Below are 20,485 nucleotides of genomic sequence, written 5' to 3' on the forward strand. Positions count from 1 at the left end.
CGACACATCCTTGTGGTCACAGCCTGGGAATTTACAAGTTCGCACCAATGTTAATTTAATACTTTTTATGTCGTTGTCAATCGATTGTGTAAACACTATGGAACAGCTGATCGGAACGTGCACACTGTTGACGTTGACAGCAGCGCGGATTGATAGAAATTGATAGAAAATAGTGCCGATTAAAACTGAGGTATGAATTTTGACCGGCGTGTTTTTTGTGTGGTAAATTAATCAAGCTTTGAAACACAAATCATTTTTTCACGTAAAAACGCACAGTTTTGTGGCCCCGGAAAATAACCGGGAGTACTTTATTGAAAAACTTCCAGCGGCCAGAACTCTGACCAGGGAGGTGACAACAAAGTGGGTCAGTGTGTATGCACTATAGTGCTGGTAAGGATTGCATACAACTTCATGTCTTAAATGGGCGAACTAACCCTTTAACATGTTTTCTCTCATTAGGTTCAAAATTATTTTTTCATTGTGTTCACATATTAGATGGAGAAATAATTACAGAGGGATTTACTTTTGTTATACTGTAAATCTGAATATACTGTCTACTGTATTGCCCATACATCTCTATCATTTATCAATCTTTTACTTCTCACTAATTTAGTCTCTTGTTTCCAGGGCTCTCAAGTTTTATCAAAAGTTTAGAGTGAGATTTAGGGGAGGAGCCACCCAAATATTTGCAGCAGCCACCCAAATATTTGCAGCAGCGGTCCCTCGACCCGACCAAATTCGCTTCAATTTTTGCTAGCAGTTCAATTTTGCATATTGTTCATAATTGACCAGAACAAATGGAAATTATAACAATTGTTAAATCTGATAAAAAGACAAATTCATCCAAATAAAATAAATAGTTATATTTAAAAAATACAAATTTATTGAAAAATAAAAATAAATTTGACCCCAAACAAGCCAACTGAACATCAGTGCTCAGTGTACATAACGTTGTGTCATAACAACTTGCCCTGAGCATGTATGTCAAGACCCAAACCGGTCACCTTTACAGGGGTCATCGGATGCCCATTTTCCACAAGTTGGTATGATTCTTTTGGGTCTTCATGTAAAGTTTGTAACATACTTTGGTTAAAATTTCTCAATGGTTGTGTAAAACAACACCCTTTTTACCTCTTCAAAAACAGCTCTGTTCACAGTGACCCGTTTCGGTGCATGTCTCTTTAAATGATAATGAGCAACAACGTTTTGGCTTTTTGAGGATTAAAAAAAAGTGAATGGATTTTTTTCATTGCATGGTGATTGTGTCCAAACACGGCAAAGACACATTTATTTGCAAATACCATATAATGTGTATTTTGCATCCGATGACCCCTTTAAAAGCAGTTGGAGAGTTTTGAATGCATCAAAAATAATTTAGCACGAATTTGGCTATACTCCTCAACATCAGCTCTCACTGTCTTTGATCACAGGCAAGAGATATCGTCCAGGAATCGTAAAATCAAAATGCTAAAAAAAATAAAATAAATGAAGATGTCAGCAAACCTCATTCATCAGATCGTGCTCTTTCAACTTCCACTCCGTGTGTGCGCGTGTTGTCTAGTCAGTGCTTGCAGCGGGAACACATAATTTACCCGGAAACAACTAATTCTAATTTCTGATTGGCTGGTAGCTAGCATTTAACTCTGTATAGCTCGAGACAGATGCTATGAACTCGGCAGAGAACTTCCCTCCGTTTGCCTGCGTCTCGTCCATTAATTGTATAGCGGGACAAGTTCCCTTACTCCTCAGCGTGAGAAATACAAGGTGCGGCGTGTGAGCGTGTGAACGGGTTGAAATGCGTGTGTCTCACGCCCAATGCGTGAGACTTGAGAGCCCTGTGTTTCCACAGGTGGGAATGCTGGCCTCCGTTGGTGGAAGAGATACCAAAAACATCATAACCAACCAAGGCCATTATGGCTCGTAAGTATTATATATAGATGCCTTTCACTTTACTTAATCACCACTCTCTCATTCATTCACTCACTACTCTATGAAGGTAAAATAGTATCAATACTCTAGAGCACATAGATGTGAATTTGAGAACTTTTACAATAAATATTCATAATTCTACGTAAACATTTACACTCACAGCTCCAATGTGAAAACCTGTAAATTTAAAATCTGAAGTTGAATGTTGAAATTTGCACTCGCAGACAAAAGTCACAAACCTGTATTCTGAATTTGAAGCTGCAGACAAGCAGTCACAAATGTGTAAAATGCCATTCACAGAAATACAATGACAGACACAAACTTGTAATATATAGGGATGGCCCGATACCGATACTGGCATCGGGGATCGGGTCGATACTGTCCTCATATACTCGTACTCGTACTCATAAAAATTCGCCGATACCACGCCCCGATACCACGTACATTTTGCGAAACGAAACTGGCCGCCGCGAGTGCTTTGTCGAGGTGAACTGAGGCATAGGGACGTGCACTCCCAACGCAAAAGAGTGCGGCGCGGCACTAGACCTGATGGCCGAGCGCGGGCGCGGGCGGTAATGCACTCACTCTGTGTGTGCGGGTTCCGGGAGAATAAAACGATTCGCGGGACTCCCGCAAACTAGACATATCTATGAATACAACATATTAAAACTAATAGATTTTCATTCATCTGTTGCAGAAAAGCAAGAAGAACAACTAAAACAAAATAGAAACGATTTACAGGCCAGAGTTTCTATTCATAACATGTTTGCAGCGTTGAGCGATGTAGCCAATCACAGACATGTGTGTTGATTTCTTGAACGCAATGGCTAATCAGAAGCATTTAAGATAGACTCCCCTCACTGCTCAAAACTTTTTTGTTCAGTGCTGAATTCTGTATGCTGGCAAATCCTCTAATTATAACAAACAAAGTGTGGATATTATGAAAGATTCATTGTGCAGTCAGCTTCATTGATAATAACAGATGTGTGAGATCGCGATGAACTGTCAGCTTTTTAGGAATTAGACTATTAAGGGAGCGCACTTTGGGCGCATTCAGTCATTTCAGACCATGCACGCAGTAACTGCTTGCTTTTATGTTAAATTAACAGTGGTTTGTGTGTTAATATATTTATTATTTTACTCATTATTATTTATTTTTAGACTTGTTAAAACAAGCAGAGAAGAAAATAAAAACAGTCTTCTAACCTGTGTTCTAAAATAGTCTTCTGTCTTCTTTTCTGGGAGCCTATAGTCACTTTTGCGGTAGAAATATCGGTATCGGTACTCGATATCGGCAAGTACACAAATGTAAATACTCGTATCGGTTTGAAAAAAAATGGTATCGGGCCATCCCTAGTAATATATATTTGCATTTAATCGCAGTACAACCTCAATTAGGCACACGCAACTTCTCAAATCTGTCACTGCAATTTCATACTTCGCGCCTTGAATTTTGCTACTCTTTTCGCGCAAGTTGCAAAACTAACTTGTTCACTTACAACTCAGTGGCGGCGAGAGAGAAAGGGGCGCGGTTAAAAGCAGTGCATTTAATTGTACGTTAAGCATCTCCCTCCCATAGAAAACGCTTAATGAGGCTTAATGGACCAACAGTTATAAAACTTACACATTTGTGACGGCTTTTCTGCAGCTTAAAATTCATAATACAGGTTTGTGACTTTTGTCTGCGAGTGCAAATTTTAACATTCAACTTCAGATTTTAATTTGACAGGTTTTCACATTGGAGCTGTGAGTGTAAATGTTCACGTACAAGTATGAATATATATTGTACAAGTTTTCAAATTCACATCTACGTGCTCTTGAGTTTTTATACTCTTTTACCTTAATACTACTCACTCCACACCACTTTAGTCACATTTATTAATACTTATTTGTATAAGCATTTTACTATAATGTCATGTAATAAAGAATCTTTTAATATTAAATCTAATATTTACTCTTTGTTTCTTTGCTTTGTGTGCTTTTTGTACGTCTTACAGGAGCAGTGAGGAAGAATCGCATGTCTGACAAAACCACCGACACCGAGATAAACCAGTATACTATCAGGTGGTTTAATCTGGCATGCGACCGTGGGGGTGGCCGCCGTGCCCGGTCACACCCAACTAATGAGCAATAAATGAGTTTAAAATAAAAAAAGTTGTTTGAAAATTACAAATTGTCTGGGTGTTTGTGCCTTAATTGTCTGATAGCCTAAATATGAATAGGGCCAGATAAGCCCCAGATTTCGTTGCCTTGTACCTGTACTAAAATTTGAGTCATGGATCTGCACCATATGTCATGGCATTAATAACTGTACTGGGCCAGTACTGGCCCAGATCTGTCTCTGATCCGTAATTTCAACCTGTTCCGGTATTGGGCCGTTGGAAAGAATGAGCCCGGCCCAGGTCCGTTTAGCGGATCTGCGCCAAATGCTAATGAAGACCTGGCCCAAATCTTGCCCAAATACATTTTGCTGTCTGGGAGGGCATTAATAACTGTACTGGGCCAGTACTGGCCCAGATCTGTCTCTGATCCGTAATTTCAACCTGTTCCGGTATTGGGCCGTTGGAAAGAATGAGCCCGGCCCAGGTCCGTTTAGCGGATCTGCGCCAAATTCTAATGAAGACCTGGCCCAAATCTGGCCCAAATACATTTTGCTGTCTGGGTTGATACTGTAACTGAAGGGAAATGTGCCTTTACCGGGGTAGTGGGTAAATTTAAGATCCCCTAGACAGATTCCTACCTTGTGAGCCACAAGATTCTACCCGGCGGGAGGGCTACAAACAAATGCAGCCTTAAAACTTTAGCTGTATAGTCCTAAACCTATGAGTTCATAGGCAAGGCTCATATAGGCTAATATAATCAAAATAAAAGAAAACTATTGTGGAATGGTGAAGTGCTGTGAAAGTGTTTGTGAACTGGGGGAGTTGGGTAATTGAAGAAATAAAGATTTTTATTAAGGAACAGGACTTGTTCAACAGTGTGAGGGCTAAGTCTATTTCTTTTTTTTATTTACTACTTCCCCTGCCTTTGAGAATATTCTCTCACGGGACTGAGGAGGCAGGAGTGCATAAAAATTCCAGGGCAAGACGATGAAGATGCGGATAGACACCCTTTTGAGTAGCCCCATCAATTATTTGTTTTCTGATCCCTGCAATACAGTCAAGTATTTAAAATATAACTGAATAAGTATTACATAACTATGCACTATTTAAGATATCTCATTAAATACAGAAATTGACAAACAAATAAATGAATGACTGATCAGACGTCTTATACCTTGGTTATATTATTATAAGAAAGCTGTTGAGAACATATTAGGCATTCAACCTACAGAAGGAGGTCACATGTATTAACTTGAGTACTTTTTGTTAATATACATAATGTGCCTATTATTTAACATTGTTTATTATGAAAATGCTGCCATACTTCCGAACAGCCTCTTTTCTTGGCTGGTTCCATGCTGCAAATTCAAAAGAGCTCACTCTCTATTTCAGTCTCAGTCGGTCTCACTTCACTGCCGAAGCACATGACACTCGAAACCTGCGCAAGGGTTTCGCGCTATTTATGAATCAGAATATGAAGCAGTAACGTGGTTGTGTGAAGCCTCCGTGCCAAACGTCACATCACTACCCTGGATTACTCTTTTGCCCATGTTCCATGGATTACTCTTTTGCCCGTGTTCCCTGGATTACTCTTTTGCCCGTGTTCCCTGCCTTGTGTTTGTTTGTATGGACTGCCTGGCTGCTTGTGTTTGACCCTGCCTGTGCTTTGGATTACTTCTTTGGATTACCTTGTTCAATAAATACTGCATCTGGATCCACAACCTTTGCGTCTCAGAGCAGTTTGTGACAATATAATTAAACTTATCAATTTTATTGCGGATCCAGAAAGGTTCAAACGACAATCACCAGTTACAACTGGAGATTCACCCATTGTAACGTGCAAAAGACTTAGTTTGGACTTCGGAGTGGCTACAGGAAAAAAGACACTGCAACCGCGCCCATGCGAAAACAAGGATTATATCGAAAGGGCATTGAATGTCGTCACGCAATGCTGATGTTGTTAACTAACAATTTGAGAACAAAGTATAATTTGCACGCTTTGACGTGATATGATAAGCAATTGTTAGATTTAATCAGCGCGATTTACTGCAATGCTGTTTTCCCTTAGTTGGTCAGAACAAAAGTGGATGTTACCTACTTGTTCAGATGACATTCTCCGGTGAAAATTCTTATGTTGGTCATACTTCCAAAAAGTAGAATCTGTGATTCTGGATGTCTCCACACCAGTGCGATGACTGACAGCCGCACATTCTCCTCAAAACATTGGATTCATCCGAGCTACGCCGTGCCATGCCGAGGCACAACCCAGGTAAAGTTGACAATTCTGTGAATAACTGCAATTGCAGATTTTGAACAGAGATGGCAACAAAGAGGAAAAACTATGGACTGCAGCTTTAACTAAAACTTTTTTTTTAAATGCATATTCTATTCAGTTTTACAATTCATCTACCCAGCTTTCAAAACCCCAGATCGTTCAACTAAGTTTATTTGGGGTTATGCTTGTGTGTGGTGTTTGCAACAACTCTGATTATACCAAACATTGAGTCAGACAGCAGTACTTGGCATTAGTGTAACCCTGTCAATTTTGCCCCAATTAAGTCCTGAAATTATCTTTAATGCAAACACTTACAACTAGAGTAAAGTGCAATATCTAGTTCGCCACTAGGTGGCAGTGCATAGTAAATCGTTCTTCTTCTGCGGGTTTTCTAGATTCGTTTTTGCTTAGAAGAAGGCCTGGAAAAACGGGAGCCAGAGCAGAAGTAAACTTTAAGATTTAAATCGATTTAGAAACGAAATACATTCTCGAGGTTGAACTACATTGGAGAATAGATGACCCCTGTTGTAAAACAAAGTTATCTCGGTGAGTGAAAACTATCAGTCTGTGTTGATTAGCTTGAAACTAAATTGGTGAAATGACTAAAAAAAGTTTACATTTCAACGTTACAGTGGATTGACAAAAAACCAGTCTGGCTATCTACAATAGCTGTGGATGTTATCTAACAGGTACATTTTTGTTGTAAATTCTAATTTTGGTACAATGAAGAATGCATTTTGAAAGGAAATAATTTTGTTTTGTGTCAAGTATGCCAATTTTGAGTTACTATGCTATACTGTACTTTTGTTTGTCCAATTCCATTTTATTGATTTTTATTTTAAGTTGTATTATTGAACATATGGACTTTTAAATGATGAAAGATGGAAAAAGGACATTTAGTTGAACATTAGTTAATTTTCTGCACAATTCTGTGTAGACTGGTTTTTTTGTTAGGCTTTTCCTGGTCCGGGATCCCTGGTGTGTTTTCCACTGAAGCTGGATTCCTTTCTGCCCGCCCTGGTGCCTGGGTTTCTGGTCCACTGCCTCAACCAACAGCGCTGCAACGATTCCATTTGGGTGTTTTGATATGGACGCTAAGTATTGAAGGGGTGGTTGGACAGTTAAACATTTGAGTGCACTCAAGGGTAACTAATTTTTTCCTTGAAAGTTTTTTTGTATTTTGTTTCATGAGATCTCAAAAGTTGTTGTTGATCTGTTAACATCAATGGTATTAATGCTGTGTAAACTGAACTGAATATTGAATTTTTGAATAAGGAAAATTATTTGAATAAGAACTACATTCAATATTTAATCTATTGTCCTGTGCTTCCTTTGGAGTGAAATATTGAGTCTTTTGACTATATAATTTGTACATAACCAACCTCCTCATTGAATCTAGATTTAGATAACTCCTATAGTGGGTGTTTAGCCTGCCTATGCGCAGTACTACCACCGGAGGGTTACAGTTGTGGCGAGCCAGCCCAGGAGGTTGGTACAGTGTGTAAAATAGATTCCACCCTAAGCTGAAGCACACTAAGATCGCGTTTACTGAACAATGGATCTTTGCAATCAGTTTAATGTGCATGGGCCTAGTTGTCTTTATGTCACAGGCATAGACGAAGCCTATTCTGATGATGACATTACAGAGCTCTTTAAAGTCAACGGGGACATTAAGAAAGTAGTCAGAGTTCCCAACGACCCAGAGCAACCCCGTGGCCGTGCCCTAATTGAATACACAGCAGAGCGGACAATATCCAGACTCGATCCAATGCAACTAGGTACCCTGCCCAGTCCCAATGATCCAGCAGTCACCTGGTGTGTCAAGACAGTCCGTGAGCTATGCCAAGAAGAACTAGGATGAGAACTTGCTCAGAAATGTTTAGCTGAATTGAGCTCTCTTGCTGAAACTAGTAAAGCTGGCTTTTGGGAAGCACTTCAAAGTGAACTGCAGAGTGCCCAGCCCCAGATAGAACTTGCCCCTCCGCAAAGCCCAGATACTCAGCTACAGGCCTCTGAAAATCCTGTCGCGGTCTCCACAAATGGTAGCAGTGCAGATTGTGATATGCAGACTAACAATGATATTGCTAATCCAGTTGATGCAGTCACCCGCAACGTCCCAACTACTGCTACAAGGAGCCCATTCCTTGATGAAGGCACAGTTAACCCACCTCATGTCCAAAAAGTTATTGTTGAACATTTCATTCGCAGTGACTCCACACCGTCCAGCTACAGTCAGAGCAGGATCCGTACATTTTCGGGGCGGCTGCCAAAACCAAATGGAGAAGTTGATTATGATTCCTGGCGTACTCAGGTAGACCTACTTCTTAAGGACGTGTCTGTCTCTGATTCACAGAAAGTAAGGAGAATATTGGAGAGCCTCCTCAGCCCAGCAGCGGACATTGTTAAGCCGCTTGGGACGGATGCAACCCCTCAAGATTACCTCACCCAGCTCGAGTCAGCATTTGGAGTGGTTGAAGATGGAGAGGAGCTATTTGCTACCTTCCTGGGCTCTAACCAAAACTCAGGTGAAAAGCCCTCTGTCTATTTGAGCCGTCTCCAGACTCTCCTCACCAAAGCCGTAACTAGAGGGGGAGTTTCAGCTGTAGAGTCTGGCAAGTACCTACTCCGGCAGTTCTGTAGGGGATGCTGGGACCAAGGTCTGATCATTGGCCTGCAGCTCGAACACAGGAAACCCAATCCCCCCTCATTCCCAGAATTGTTATTGCTTCTGAGAACGGAGGAGGATAGGAGGGCAGCAAAGATGGATCGCATGAAGAAGCACCTTGGAAGCACGAAAGCTGCAGCACATGTTCATTCAGTTATGAGCATGCCAGTATTCGAACCTGAAGCTGCCCCCACTACAACAAAGAAATACGAGACCAATTCTAAACTAGAAAAGGAAGTTGCAGAGTTGAGGATACAAGTTGCAAAGCTAATACAGCAAGGAAAGAAAGGGGAAAGGTATGAGGGAGTGCAGAGCCGTCCACCCCAAAGTGAACCGCCTGCTAAGACAGAAAGTTTACTCGCGCAAGTTTCCAATAGAGACTCAAACCCCCAATCTCCGATACCACCTAAGCCCTGGTTCTGTTTTAAATGTGGGGGTGATGGCCACATCGCTGCAAAGTGCACTTTTGAACTCAATCCGGGCCTCGTCCGGAAAAAGAATGCGGAGCTCAAAGAAAAACGAGGCCAATTCTGGGCCAGGCAGGCAGCCAACAAACCATCTTTAAACTTCTAGAGGCTCCTGCCTTGGGGCGACCAGGAGCTGAGGACAAAGAATGTCCCATAGCAATGACTTATGAGTGCTCTTCTGAAAGCAGTAGTTCTTCTGGCTGCAAATTGCCGCCTGGACTTGTGGGACCTCGTTGCACCTTGAGCATCTCTGTTGGGGAGGTGAAATGTGATGCCATTCTCGACACTGGATCCCAAGTAACAGCAATTTCAGAGACTTTTCATTTTAAATACATGTCAAACTTACCTGTTCAGTCGATACACAATCTTCTTGAGGTTGAAGGGGCTGGAGGTCAAGCAGTGCCTTACCTGGGATACGTGGAAGTGCGCTTAACCTTCCCTGAGAATGTTACTGGAACAGAAGAGCAAATGTCTGTTTTAGCGCTCATTGTCCCTGAAAACCAGTTCAATAGTAAGGTTCCTGTCTTAATTGGCACAAATGTCTTGCTCGAGTTATACCAACGTGGAATAAGCTATGACAAATCCATGTTTCTCAGAAGATCAGACAGTTTTGCAGTACTACTCCAACATGTGGCCCGAGTACATGAAAGTGAAGCTAAAGCTTGTCTAGTGAAATTGCACGGAGAAAAGCCCATTTCTATTCCGGCAAGGCACAAAATGTATCTTTTTGGGGATGTTAGAGTCGGAAAAGCCAATTCCAATATGACATTTGTCGTTGAACCCCCTGAATCTTCCTTCCTGCCGGGTGGGTTGTTCATTCAGTGTGCACTAATAAACATAAACACAAGAGCTTCAAACAAGATCCCTGTAGTCCTCACCAACACCACAGATCACACTGTCACCCTACCTCCAAAATGTGTTATTGGTGAAGTGTCTGCAGTTCAAAGTGTAATGCCCATGACCTCCTCTGCACAAGTTGATTCACAAACATCAAATGGAGGACATTCATTCAATCTGGATGACTCCCCAATGCCAGAGGAGTGGAAGACACGCATTCGAGATAAACTGAACTCCATCCCTGAGGTTTTTGCGCTTGATGAGCTGTCATTTGGCCATACCACCGCCGTGAAACATACCATCCGTCTGCAGGACGAGACGCCCTTCAAAGAAAGATCCAGGCCGATACACCCCAACGATCGAGAAGCTGTCAGGCAACACATTAGAGAGCTTCTGGATGCTGGTATAATAAGGGAATCCGAGAGTCCCTTTGCATCCCCAGTGGTTGTCGTTAAAAAGAAAAATGGAAAAATCAGACTATGCATCGACTATAGGAAGCTTAACAGCCGCACTATTAAGGATGCTTACGCTCTTCCTAACATCGAGGAGACGTTTTCTGCCCTGAGTGGAGCAAGGTGGTTCTCGGTGATGGATCTAAAGTCCGGTTATTACCAGGTTGAAATGGTGGAAGAAGATAAGCACAAAACTGCGTTCACATGTCCATTAGGGTTCTACGAATTCAATCGTATGCCACAAGGTGTCACCAACGCACCTAGTACTTTTCAACGCCTTATGGAAAAGTGCGTTGGAGACCTACATCTGAGCGAGGTTTTGGTGTTTTTAGACGACGTCATTGTCTTCTCCCAGACTCTAGAGGAGCACGAGGCAAGGCTCCTGAAGGTGCTTCATCGTCAAAAAAGCTATGGCCTAAAACTATCTCCAGAGAATTGTCAGTTTTTCAAGTCATCCGTGAAATATCTGGGCCATATTGTTGATGCTCAAGGAGTTCACACAGATCCAGACAAAGTGTCAGCTCTGAAAGATTGGCCCCGCCCTGGAAACCGAGAAGAACTGAAACGCTTCCTCGGATTTTCAGGGTATTATAGAAGATTTGTGGAGGGCTACTCAAAAATCGCCAGGCCTCTCAACGCTCTCACCGCTGGGTATTATCCACCTAAAAAGAGGGGTAAAGTTTATAAAACACTGAGACCCAACACTGGTATAAGCCCCAGAGCACCCTTTGGCTCAGAATGGACGCCTGAGTGTGAGTCCTCTTTCAGAACACTGGTCGAAAAGTTGACATCAGCCCCTGTACTCGCTTTCGCAAATCCCAAGCTTCCGTATGTGCTACATACAGACGCTTGCTGTGAGGGGTTAGGAGCAGCTCTTTATCAAGCTCAAGATGGAAAGCTTAGAGTAATTGCTTATGCCAGTAGAGGCTTATCCAAAAGCGAGAAGAACTATCCTACTCACAAGCTAGAATTTCTAGCGTTAAAGTGGGCAGTTTGTGAGAAATTCTGTGATTACCTGTATGGTACAGACTTTTCAGTCCTAACAGATAACAACCCGCTTACCTATGTTCTTTCATCCGCAAAGCTCGATGCAGCCGGACACCGCTGGCTAGCGGCCCTCTCAACCTTCAGGTTTAATATCAAATATGGAGCTGGACGTGCTAATGGTGATGCGGACGGACTGTCAAGGAGACCTCAAGCAGCTCCTCAAGAGGATCATGAGTACCTGCAGGAAAAAGAACGGATCAACTCAATGACAAAACGCCTTAAAGAGGGGGAGATTCCATCTGATGCAGTCTCAGCTGTATGTCAACGCCATTCAGTAATCATGCACTTACCTGTCCTTGCTGAGTCCCTTGTTGTTGATGCCTCCTCCTTACCTGATCTATTCACTGATACTGGACAAGACACTGTACCTGGCATGACAAAAGAAAACTGGCATGAAGCACAAAGAAATGATCCATCAATTGAGAAAGTCATCACCTTGGTCAAAAAAAGACAAAAGCCCCACTTCAAATCTGTAAAAGCTGAGTCACCTGAAGTCAAGTTGCTCCTTCGGGAGTGGGATAAGCTTGAGCTCATTGATGATGTCCTTTACAGGAAGTGTTTTGACAGAGGAAATAAAATTCATCAGCTCGTCTTACCCGAGGAATTCAGAGAAAGAGCTCTCAAAGGTTTTCATGATGAGGTTGGTCACCTAGGGCCAGAGCGTGTGTTCAATCTTGCTCGTGCCAGATGTTATTGGCCTAAAATGAAAGAATCAGTTGAGAAGAAGTGTCACACATGCGAACGTTGTTTCAGAAGAAAAACTCCGCCACAAAGAGCAGCAACCATGGTGAATATTAAAACAACTTACCCGCTAGAGCTTGTTTGTATGGACTACTTGTCCCTTGAACCCGACAACCGTGACATCAGAAACATACTAGTCATCACTGACCATTTCACCCGCTTCGCAGTAGCTGTGCCAACAAAAGACCAAAAGGCCAGAACTGTTGCTAAAGCTCTCTGGGAAAACTTCCTGGTCTACTATGGGTTCCCTAGTCGCCTTCATAGTGATCAGGGACGTGACTTTGAATCCCACACAATCAAGGAGCTGTGTTCACTGATAGGGGCCCAGAAAGTGCGCACCACCCCATACCATCCTCAGGGGAATCCTGTGGAGCGCTTTAACAGGACTCTTATCAGCATGCTCGGTACCCTTGACGAGAAAGACAAACATCACTGGCGAGACTTTGTGAAGCCTGTTGTACATGCGTACAACTGCACCAGGAATGATGCAACAGGTTACTCACCATATGAGCTGATGTTCGGCAGGCAGCCGACTCTGCCAGTTGACCTCATACTTGGCCTGAAACCCCCAACTGAGACTTATACAACGCACTCAGAATCTGTCCAAAACTTGCGACAGAGACTCAAAGAAAGTTATGCACTGGCTGCAGAGAACTCCAAAAAGTCTGGAGAAAGAAATAAGCACAGATTTGATGCCAAAGTAAAAACTGCTGAATTAGAAGAAGGGGACCGTGTCTTGGTGAAGAATGTCAACGTCCGTGGCAAACATAAGTTAGCCGATAAATGGGAAAAGCCCATCCACATCGTTGTGAAACGGATTGACGGTGGTCCTGTGTATGTAGTCAAGCCAGAAACAGGAAATGGCCCTCCGCGTACACTTCACAGGGACTTACTTTTACCATGTGGATTTCTGCCAGTTGAGACTACTCCTGATTCAGTGCCACACCAAAGCAAACATACTCAAATGCGCCTGAGGAGTAGACAAAACCAAGTGATGGAATGTGAATATTCGGACAGAGAAGAAGAGGATGATGGTTACTATGTGAATGAACCTCCACAGTTCACGACATGCGGACCCTATGTACAAGAGTTTGAAGTTATCCCCGTCAGTGGCTCTCAGTCTTCTCTGAACCCCATGGCTCCTGAGTTCAAGTTGCCAGAGCCCCCATCGATTCCGGATCACTCAGTTGCATCTCTTGACACAAACACAGCTGTCCGTCAGTCTCCAACCCAAAGTGACCATGTCATCATAGACATTCCAGAAGATGACACATTGCAAAGCACAGTGCTCACATACCCGACACCAGCTCAAGACGTGGACAATGCTCAGAACAGATTCCCTGTAATTCCTAAGAGGCACTCAGAAGTTACTTGTGGGGAAGAACAAGGTGAGCCCAGACGTTCACACAGAGAAAGACATCCCCCACGCAAGTTCACTTATGAAGAGCTAGCGAAACCCCTAATCCTTGCCCTTAGTCAGTTTTTTGGAAAACTCCAAGATATTATTCCTGACCGTCAGATACCTTGTCAGATTTAACGCACATGCAGGGACTCATGTGGTTTAGAGGGGGAGGGTGTAACCCTGTCAATTTTGCCCCAATTAAGTCCTGAAATTATCTTTAATGCAAACACTTACAACTAGAGTAAAGTGCAATATCTAGTTCGCCACTAGGTGGCAGTGCATAGTAAATCGTTCTTCTTCTGCGGGTTTTCTAGATTCGTTTTTGCTTAGAAGAAGGCCTGGAAAAACGGGAGCCAGAGCAGAAGTAAACATTAAGATTTAAATCGATTTAGAAACGAAATACATTCTCGAGGTTGAACTACATTGGAGAATAGATGACCCCTGTTGTAAAACAAAGTTATCTCGGTGAGTGAAAACTATCAGTCTGTGTTGATTAGCTTGAAACTAAATTGGTGAAATGACTAAAAAAAGTTTACATTTCAACGTTACAGTGGATTGACAAAAAACCAGTCTGGCTATCTACAATAGCTGTGGATGTTATCTAACAGGTACATTTTTGTTGTAAATTCTAATTTTGGTACAATGAAGAATGCATTTTGAAAGGAAATAATTTTGTTTTGTGTCAAGTATGCCAATTTTGAGTTACTATGCTATACTGTACTTTTGTTTGTCCAATTCCATTTTATTGATTTTTATTTTAAGTTGTATTATTGAACATATGGACTTTTAAATGATGAAAGATGGAAAAAGGACATTTAGTTGAACATTAGTTAATTTTCTGCACAATTCTGTGTAGACTGGTTTTTTTGTTAGGCTTTTCCTGGTCCGGGATCCCTGGTGTGTTTTCCACTGAAGCTGGATTCCTTTCTGCCCGCCCTGGTGCCTGGGTTTCTGGTCCACTGCCTCAACCAACAGCGCTGCAACGATTCCATTTGGGTGTTTTGATATGGACGCTAAGTATTGAAGGGGTGGTTGGACAGTTAAACATTTGAGTGCACTCAAGGGTAACTAATTTTTTCCTTGAAAGTTTTTTTGTATTTTGTTTCATGAGATCTCAAAAGTTGTTGTTGATCTGTTAACATCAATGGTATTAATGCTGTGTAAACTGAACTGAATATTGAATTTTTGAATAAGGAAAATTATTTGAATAAGAACTACATTCAATATTTAATCTATTGTCCTGTGCTTCCTTTGGAGTGAAATATTGAGTCTTTTGACTATATAATTTGTACATAACCAACCTCCTCATTGAATCTAGATTTAGATAACTCCTATAGTGGGTGTTTAGCCTGCCTATGCGCAGTACTACCACCGGAGGGTTACATTAGGAACAAATTTTCCTTATTTTACGTTCTGAATATCTCTTTCTCTGATCCTTCACATTTGTCATTTTATTCCATCACATGTATATTGTGATTCATGAAACAGCAATAAGGGAACAATGAATTTTTTTTTTCACGTTGTGGTGACAACAAACATATTTTTCATAATAGATGTTCAGTTTATTGGAGAAAACTTGCTTCCTGAACAAGATATCCCCAATTTAGTGTAAATTCTGTATAATTTAACACAGGTGAGGTCTGCTTTAGAAAGATGACTTCAGATTTTCTCCCATTGTCCCATTGTTTTGGTTAATATAAAAACTGTGGAATTGAAGATGGCTTTTTAGAATTTAATAAGTCATTTTTTTCTTTTTGTATAATATTTAGTGGTGTTTCCCCAAAGAAGACATGACTATTACCATTGCTCATGTTTAGGATTTGGGAGTGTTAAGTGAGGTGTATACTTTTCTAAATGATCAGACTTTTTTAATCAGTAAAAAACCTAGATTTTAAACTTCCTGAAGAAAATGTGTGGCTGCCATGACGGTTGTGATGGGTGTATAGTTGTTCTAAGGTCTTCTAATGTGTTTTGTGCGTTTGTGTTTTTGCATGTTGCTATAGAGTTTCTAGGGTGTCAGGTGATTGCCAGCACATTTCTGCAGTATGTGGTTAAGTGGTTGTGGGCAATTGCCAGGGCATTGTTATGTGGTTTTTATGGTGTTTTTAGCATTGCTATGCAGTAATTTGTGCTGCTCTTGGTAGATTGTGTGGGTCATTATGATCTGGCTGCGTCTGTGTTCTTTAATTTGAGCATTGTCATTAAAACACACGCAGAACTTTCCACTCCAATCTGTGCTTTTTTGATTTGCACTCACAGGCTAATTTGCTCTGGGCTACGTTTCCTAAAAGTATCGTAAGTCTAAGTTGATCGTAGAAAAATTGCCACCAATGGTCTCAATGATCAATTTAGGCTTACAATGCTTTTGGGAAACACAGCCCTGTTTAGTAAATCTGGCCCAATTGACTAGACTAGTCGATGATCATGGCCTATAGATGGCAACACAGGATAAGAAATCTTTGAAGTCCACTTTTACGCTCCGTTCCCAACAGTTAAAATGACAAATAAATGCATACTCAGAGCGCTCCACAATATATGTTTGATTATACGATCTGGATGCTCAAAATTGATCGGGTGAATGCACATTTTTAACAGCTTATTGTACAGGTGAAATTAATCTCTGTTCTAAACTAATGCATGCTGCAATGCAACACACACACACACACACACACACACACACACACACACACACACACACACACACACACACACACACACACACACACACACACACACACAGACACACACACAGTAGCGTGCACATCACGTGCAAATCGTACATGCACACAGAAACATTCAGTAGCATAGAAATGTATTGTCAACACTTTTCCGTGATTTATCAATAAAATAGCTTAGAAACTGAAAAGATCTAACATCTTAGTAACTAACACCCACAGCTTCACTATTAGTAGAGAGACAGTTCCAGGTAGAATTAATTCACATTTTGCTCTCTCACATTCTAAATAATTCAATTCGCTCTCTCACTAATGCATTAAATGTAATCTTTACTGTACTACTTTAATGTTTTTTTTTTAAATTTATTTATCTGATTTCAAACGAGCAGAAATCTGTGAGAAATATAATGACCCAAAGATAAAACAACTGTTAAAAATAATATGTTGTGTATGAGCATTAGCCTTGTGGGCAGCGCAGAATCATATTTGTCATATCTGTGCACAAGAAAACCCGCGTTCGAGTTTCAGCTCGAGATTCAGGCTTATTTGTTCAATAATGATGTCATCAGCAAATAGTCGACGTTGATTCGATTTCCATCACATACATGTCAACTTAAAAATAAGTCTTAAGTCGTTCAACCCCTAATTTGGACATACTACTCTTTTGTCGTACTGTTTTTCACATATAAAATAGTAGGGACATATTCTGTTTCGGATGCAGCTTATGATATTATGGTTTTTAAATATTGTTCTGGGCCCGGTTCCCCAATAACGCTCACTCTTAGCTCGCTAAGAAGACTCGAAAGATATATCTTACCAAAGTTGTTTGGTAAGATCTTCCTAAGTGTGTTCCCCGAAGTGTCCCTTAGGAAGCTTCTTAACACGCTGCCTCTTGCGTTCGACGTTACAAAGGCGCTGTCCCAAGTGAATGTGCTGAATTAGTTGGCATCGATTGCTCAGGAATCGATTTTGCACGTCACGCGAAGGTGCATTACGGCGTTAAGAAAGACAACACGTTCTATGCAAATGAAACATTCCTCAAATTATTCCAGTAACATTTATTTTAACATAGTTTAAGTTATCAGTAAAATATAGACTATTAATTAAATTATCAAATTGTGATATGTTAAAATGTTTGAGGTGACCGATCAAAGCAGGATTTATGTTCACAGAAGCGCGAGCCGTGCGCGAATCCCAACGCGCCACTTCAGGAGATAAGATGTACGTGGCAAAACTAAACAGCTGTTTTACGATCAAAGTTTTAAACGACGACATAAATAATCAGTTTGCAAAGACCGTATCAATCAAAGCTCAGCTTCGGGAAGGGGATATTTACAGGTAAAGATAAAGAGACTGAGAGAAGAAGAACAAGAGAAGTAGAGGGAGATAAGAGAGGAGAGCAATAGCCTATTGCATACTCTGGCCAGAATGAGAATAACTTTATTGCAATGGATTCCTATTTAACACAGATATACATAGCCTAAGTTCATTGACAATTACAGTGGAAAAATAATATGAGCAACCCCTTAGCAAGATCACTTTTGGGACCTCTGTATTTATAAAACCCTGTGTACGGCTTTTGCACTGAATACAGAATTATATATTTTTGAAAAATACAATGAATTACAAGGCTGTACAGAAGAGTGCTCTATTGCTGACTTATATACTGAGGTTTTAATTACATTATTTTAATATAGTCAGTCTGTAACTAAAGTGGGCCGGTCTAAGGCATGATACTCCAGGGCTGAAAATGAGTTTCACTCCGGCCCTGAAACCTCTCACTCAAAGTGCAAACCTACACACCAAATCTCCAAAACCATAAGCTATTTCTCAGTCTTTGACTCAGTTTTCAATTGCATAAAGAACTTTTTTCAAAACACTACACACAATTCTCTCCCTAAAACACAAAAATCTAGCAGGAATTTACTTGCTTTCCTTTTCCAAACACAACCAATCAAAATACTACACTTATTCACCAGGTCACACAAACACTCCTCATATGTGCGAACACTAATTGCTTTACTGATCACTAACCAATCACAGCTTTACTGTAGTATAAGCCTATAATAGGTCAATGGTCAGATTACCTGTTTTGAACAATGGATGCCAACAATGGACAGAGACCCCCCACACTCAATTGTGTTCTTTACTGTATTTCGCCTTTGACTCACGTTTTTTTCTGTCTTTTCCTCCCCGCCTTGCTCCTTCTCTTTCCTGTCATTCTTGATTGGAGGTGCCCATGAAGCCAGTCTCCAAAATGCTTCTCTTTAGAACCTAACATTATCTGAGCAGAAAGGTCGCTTAATAGAAACTCTCTCTCTCTATCACCCCTGTAGATGTGAGACCCCTGAGACCAAAGAGCTTTAGATTTAGAAAAACAATGTTTACATGGTTTGTACTATTGCACTATTATGAAATAAGTGTTTGCCATTTGATGCAAATGCTTCATTCTGACATGTGTTTATGGTATTTTGAATGCAGTGTTACATTTTTGAAGGAGATGTGAGGCATTTTGCATTTTATGTGCGAAGTGAAAATGTGTGTAAGCAGTTGGAAAAAACTGTAATGGTAAGGTACTTTACAATCATAATTGATTGGCAAGCAGCTGCAGTTACTTCTGTTTAATGTGGTATTGATTGCCATTGGTTAATGTTTTCAATAAAAAGCAACCTATCTACAATGAACAGAGAGAGAGAGAGTTAGATACTGAATATGGTGGGGAAGCAACGTAAAAAAAGGGCACTAAGCTTCTCGTCAGAGGAACTTGAAATTTTGCTGGACGAGGTGAGCTTGCACAAGGTGACACTGTTTTCCAGGTTTCGGAATAACTTGTGCAACAGCAACAAAAAAGAGCTATGGAGCGACATAGCAAGGAAGATGGCTGCCTCCGGATCAGGCACACCAAGGTCCTGGCAGGACGTCAGGCAAAATGTCAAAAAGGCTTAAGTTTTGGCGAATAAAAAAATTTACTTTTTTTTTTATTCGGCTCTGCGGGCGGCGCCGTCTTTGATTCAATACAAGGACACATTGGATCGCTGCCATAGTTGGTCGCTTACTGGACACCACCATGCTTACCCATTTATAGATCTTAGCCATTTAGAGACAAATTGTTTGCCAGATTTTAACTATCAAAAGTGATTGCCAATTTAAAAGCTTTAATGACATTACGAAATAGCCTAGGCTAATTACCACCATATTAGTTCTGATACCAAATAAAGTCAACTTCATAAATAGGCCTGTATCCATTGCGAACATATTTTATTATTGGTCTTCAAATGTCCATAACATAAAATCATTTTTGAGCCACAACATTGTCAACATTGTCAACATACCATAGTTTGACTTGTACTGCGCTGCGTTGATTTCTAAAGACTGCTGCACAGTGGCGGCGACTAGCGTCTTGAGCTCAAACAACGCTCAGAGATAGCTTACAAATGGTCCAGACCAACCTTACGAAAGTGTGACTTACAGAAGATATACTTAGCGTACAAACGTGTCGGGAATCGTGCCATCACGTTAAGAGAGAGGTTAAGGAATAGGTTAAGAACTACTTAGCGATAAGAACATTTTGGGGAACCGGGCCCTGGTCTCTTTTTTGTCTTTTGTGTATTTTATCAGTATACTATCACTTGAAGAGATAATTTGTGTGCTCTGCAGAAAAAAGAAAGTAATTTTTGGAAGGTCAGGTTTTGAACAACATGAGGGTAGTAATGAGAAAAAGAATTTTCATTTTTTTGGGTGACTTATCTCTTTAATGAAAAGCAAATTTTCAATCAAAGCGAAAATCTTCACTATATAGAAGAGTTTGGCTGATAAAGGGCACTGTATGGTCATTTCAGATTATAACTGCTGGACTCTCTGCAGAAGTCAGCATGAACATTCCTATGTCTCAA

General features: G+C 40.9%; 1 long non-coding RNA gene across 1 annotated transcript; it reads left to right on the top strand.

Annotated features, from left to right (window-relative positions):
• Positions 1 to 1,832: 1,832 nt before the first annotated feature.
• On the top strand, positions 1,833 to 4,102 carry LOC143746381 (uncharacterized). Its single transcript, XR_013206524.1, has 2 exons — positions 1,833 to 1,920; positions 3,927 to 4,102. It is a non-coding gene; the product is annotated as an uncharacterized LOC143746381 (long non-coding RNA).
• Positions 4,103 to 20,485: the final 16,383 nt, after the last annotated feature.

This window comes from Siphateles boraxobius, unplaced genomic scaffold, assembly GCF_051911475.1.
Source record: "Siphateles boraxobius isolate OS27281-9 unplaced genomic scaffold, OSU_SipBor_1 22, whole genome shotgun sequence".
Taxonomy (NCBI): domain Eukaryota; kingdom Metazoa; phylum Chordata; class Actinopteri; order Cypriniformes; family Leuciscidae; genus Siphateles; species Siphateles boraxobius.